The sequence below is a fragment of the Myotis nattereri genome (genome assembly GCF_964212035.1).
Source record: "Myotis nattereri genome assembly, chromosome: 3".
NCBI classification, from domain to species: Eukaryota; Metazoa; Chordata; class Mammalia; order Chiroptera; family Vespertilionidae; genus Myotis; species Myotis nattereri.
In genome coordinates, this window is record NC_138077.1 from 198,548,308 (window position 1) to 198,553,483 (window position 5,176).

The window sequence follows — 5,176 nt, forward strand, 5'->3', positions numbered from 1 at the left end:
AAGGGGCCCGGCGCGAAGCGCCCCCAGAAGGACGAGGCGGGGCCGCAGCGCCCTCTGGCGGGCCGGAGGAGCGGAAGCGGCGCGCGCGGCCTTCCCGCCCCCACCGCCTCGGGGTTGGGGCCTAGGAGGGTGGGGACCGCAGGGTCGTACCACGAGGTTTTTAACTAATACCTGGAGGGAGTAACTTTAGCTGGAGAAACCCCACAAAAACCTGCCTCTCGGTGAGGAACCGGCCCCTGTAGCCTGAGAGACCTTAAAATAAACCTGCTTCCCAGCTGCAGATGGCACCCCACCCCCACCGGGGAGGAAACCCCGGAGAGGGTCGCAGAGCCCCCAGGGAGACTTCCTGGGGGCGCTGCCTCCGAAAGACGCCCCTCCCCAGGGGCCCGGTCATCCTCCTGTTAGCAGACAGCGAACGAAAACGTGCCCAGGGAACAAGAACAGAAACACCCACCGAAATTCGGTTCCCTGCAAGAAATAGTCATTACAGGGAGGAGAATCTACACTTTTTTTTTTTTTTTTTTTTTTTTTAGAATCTACCATTTTTTTAGGATAGTCACTACCCGCCTCCTCCCGTAATCTGTGGCCTTTGTTTCCAATGAAGTCACCCCTCACACATTTACACAAAATTTTTCATGACTTTCAAGGAGTCCGGAGAATCTATTAGGTCCATGAAGTCTATGGACTCCAAAAGGAAATGTCCTGCCCTGCCCGGTAGCTCAGTGGGTTGGAGCGTCGTCCCGCTGAGCCGGGCTGGGGCAGGTTCCGCTCGGTGAGCACATGCCGGAGCCTGCTGGTGTGTGCACGGGTCAGTGGAACCGCCGACCTCCCCCTCCCCCCGCCCTCTTCCCCTCCCCTCCCCCCGCCCGCTCCCCGCCTTCCTCTCTCTCTAAAATCAATTAAAAAAAGAAAGTGTCCTTATCTGTGGAAGAAAGGAAATTAATGCTACTTGAATACCTGCTCTGTGTTAGGTTTTGTTAAGTGTTTTCAAAGCCTTAATAAAGGCTTTCAGCATCTTCAAAATAATTTGTCCGTCTCTCCATTTTACAACGCGGGGAGGGGGGGACACAGAGAAGTTAAGTAATGTGTTCAAAGTCACAAAGTTATTAAATAGGTGTGTCTGACACCAAGAAGAACATAATAGTGTCAGTCTGCCCCCAAGAGAAATCCTGTATTCAAGAATCAGAATCCAGAAGCGATCAAAGGATGGGCAAAAGCATTTTTAATCAGAGGCAAACCCACCTCATGCAGGGATATTTGATCCTAGGATAGCCCAATAGCTTTTGGTATTGCAAATAGTAGTAAACAGATAAATAATGCACTATTAAGTGTCAACCTGATACCATTCACACCCTGGATACAGGAGACTTTGGTGGACTCAATGGTAAAATAAATGATAACATGGCGTATTGGATTTTGCGTCACAATTATGCTCCCAGTGCTCAATTCATTTTTTTCTGCCTATAATTGCATTTATGGTTGGAATAAATAAGGTCAGACACCACATGTGATGGACTTCTGGAAAAGACAATAAAATGTCAAGTCGTAGAGCATAGGTCCCACCAAGGGAATAAAGAAACCTAGTAACCCTCTTTTAAAGCTACTCAGCCACTTAACCCCATGGCCCAGATTTATGTATAAACTGTAAGCAGTTGCCTACACTTATTCTTGAAATCAGCATAGTAAAAGGAAGATTGACCTGGGGGGTGGGGAGGGACCAGATTTGCAACATCTGGTAAATTACTAAACCTTTCAGAGATTTCCTCATTTGATAAAGGGGATAGTATCTCCCAAGGCTGGTTGTGAAGATAACGTTAAAAAAAGACATTGAAGCAAGTCTAGTACATTGTAGATTCCTGTAATTCCATTATGGCATGATAGTGAAAATTCCCTCCTCCCAATAATGATATCTTCATGGTGCCTGAAATTATTAGATCCTTTGGGATTACTTACTGTCATCTGGGAGTTCCCAGTTAAAATGCAAATATTCTTGGAGAGAAGGGTAATTAATCTCTAAACTAGGATTTTAGTTTACCAGATTGATTTTGATAGGCCCCTGAACAGAACACACAAAACTAATATATTTAATCACTGGGAAGAGGGAAAGGAAGTCTGGAGTGAGGGGTATCATTTTATATGACAGACCCTCATGGTTTGAGAAAACAAAACTGTTCTAGTCATGGGTCTGTGTTCCAGTTGCAGCTCTGCAACTGGGTAGATAAAGCATTCAATCCCTCTTTCAACCAGTAATTATTGAGGGCCAGGCAATGTGCTGGAGAGAACGACTTAAGAGTTCTCTTAAGCCTATAGACTAGTCAGGGAAACCGACTGTAAGCAAATAGTTGTTCAGTTAAAGTTGCGCAAAGTGCAATGAGAAAGCACAGAGGAACTGGCTTGGGGGGTGTGGGGGACAAAGGAAGTTTTCCCTGAGGTGGTGAGCTTCAGCTAAAGCCTGAAGGATAACCAGAAATTGACCAGACAGTGAGAGAAGGGAGCCGGGGAACAATAGTGCAAAGGCCCCAAGCAGGGAAAGTGCTTGGCACCAGTGAGGAACTGAAAGAACGCCAGCATGACTGGCACATAATGAGAAAGAGGGTGGCACCAGATAAACTGGAGAATTGGGCAGAAAGGAGAACTATAGGAACTGAAGATGTTAGCTACAAATGATCAGCTGGTAACAGGTTAATAGCATAGCATTCTCAGGTATCTGTTTTAAGATGATGTTAACTCTCTTTAATTCTGGTTGCAGTGTGGGAAATAGGTTTAGGGAGAAAAGAGAAGGTTAGGAATTAGAAGAGTATTGCAGTAAGTCCAGGCAAAAGATATGGTGCAGCCCTAGCTGGTTTTGCTCAGTGGATAGAGCGTCAGCCTGCGGACTGAAGGGTTTGATTCCAGTCAAGGGCCCATGCCAGGGAATTGTGGGCTCAATCCCTAATAGGGGGCGTGTAGGAGGCAGCCAATTGACGATTCTCTCTCATCATTGATGTTTCTATCTCTCTCTCCCTCTCCCTTCTTCTCTGAAATCAATAAAAATATATTTTAAAAAAAGAGATGGTATAATAGAATGGCAGTGAAGACAGTGAGAAATGGGCATTTTAGGAGGTAAATTAGAGGTATTGGTGATTGATTGGATTTGAGGGAGGGCATTAAAGAAGGACCCGGTATCAAGGATGATATCTCATTTTCACCTGAGGACATGCTTAGAACGAGGAGGGAAAGTAAAAACATAGATGTTGTTTGTGATCAAACCCAGGTACGTGCGCTGACCGGGAATTGACCCAGCACAAGACAATGCTTAACCAACTGAGCCACTCCAGCCGGCCTGATGGCACCTGGTTTGATTTGAGTAACTGGGTGGATGAGGTTTCAGTTTCTAATATCAGAGGGAATACTGGAGGAGATTTGTAGGGTTGGAGAAAGATTATAAATTTATCTTTGGAGAAGATAAAACATTAGATAGAAATGTTCTGTAGACAAAGAGTGTGGAGCATAGAGAGGAAAACAGGGCTTGGAATACAAATCATGGAGATTTTGGGATAGTGATGTTAGTTGAAGCCAAAGGAGTCTATGATATAGTTCCTCAGAAGAGGAAGAGAACAAAAGGCCCAGCACCAAACCAGAGAGATATAAGGGGAAACGGAGACAGTAAATAATTTCCTCACTCAGGCTATTTCCATCCCCAGTGTGGGGCGTGCAGGTGGCAGCCTATCAATGATTCTCTCTCATTGATGTTTCTAACTCTCTATCCCTCTCCCTTCCTCTCTGTAAAAAATCAGTAAAATATATAAAAAAAATACAAGGCAGTGTGCTGTATAATTTTGTTAACCAGTCACCCAATACATTCAATAAAAAGCATTCAATAAAAATGCTTAGCAGTCCTCCAGGAAGTAAGAAAGGTAATGATAATGTAATGAGTTTTTCATAAAGTTGATGGTTGGCTTTAAGTGCAGGTATGTTTTTATGAATTACTGAATGGAGGTGTGAAAAGAGCAACCTGAGACCAGGCTTCGGGGAAAAAAAGACAGCTGGGCGAAGTGGCCTTAAAACACTAGGAATTCACAGCTGTATATATCCAAGAACAGATGTTAGAGACATCAAGGGCAAAAAAGAATCAAGAAAGAGCCAGCAGTTGAAGGAACGTTGAAGATTCAACTCAGAGTCTAGAGGTGAGAGCAGAATTTTTAAGATTTTTAAAAATTGATTTTTAGAGAGGAAGGAAGGGAGAGAGAGAGAGAGAGAGAGACTTCAATGTGAGAGAAATATTAATCAGCTGCCTCCTGCAGGCCCCCTACAAAAGACTGAGCCGGAAACCTGGGCATGTGCCTTTGACAGGGATTGAACCAGCAACCTTTCAATGCACAGGACGATGCCCAACCAACTGAGCCACACCAGCCAGGGCAAGAGCAGAAATGCTTAGCAGTCCTCCAGGAAGTGAGAAAGGTAATGATAATGTAATGAGTTTTTCATAAATCTAAATTTATTCAAAGCAGAGAACTATTCTTTATTCTGAGATTATTTTTCTCCTACCTTTTTGAAGTAAAAATGCCCTTTCTTTTCAAATGATGCTAATAACAGTTGGCCATTAAAAAATATGTCCACATTGCCCTAGCTGGTTTGGCTCAATGGATGGAGTGTCGGCCTGTGGACTGAAGGATCCCGGGTTTGATTCCGGTCTAGGGCACATGCCCAGTTGTAGGCTTAATTCTCAGTAGCAGGCATGCAGGAGGCAGCTGATCAATGATTCTCTCTCATCATTGATGCTTCTCTCTCTCCCTCTCCCTTCCTCTCTGAAATCAATAAAAATATTTTTTAATGTATATATAATCTTGGGAACCTCATGTTGGTTACTAAGACTTTGGTGGGGGGAGGGCTTCTTTTATTGATACATAGAGTCTAAAAGTCCAAATAGCACTGTGCTAAGGAACAGTTTACATTATAATTTCAATCTAATACAATAGGCTGAAGAGAAAAATGAAGCATAAACAAGATTTCTGGAAATAGCGCCAAGGGGAAGTGAAGCTAGGGAGTCCCTGGAAGGACTGGTTCCATATTCATCTGTGCCAAGAAAAAAATAGTTAAACCAATGCAAATAGTTAAACTATTTGTGGCAGTTTTCACTGATAAATTATTTTGGTCCTTGGGTGGTAGCTACAAAGAACTCAAATAATTAAGAATA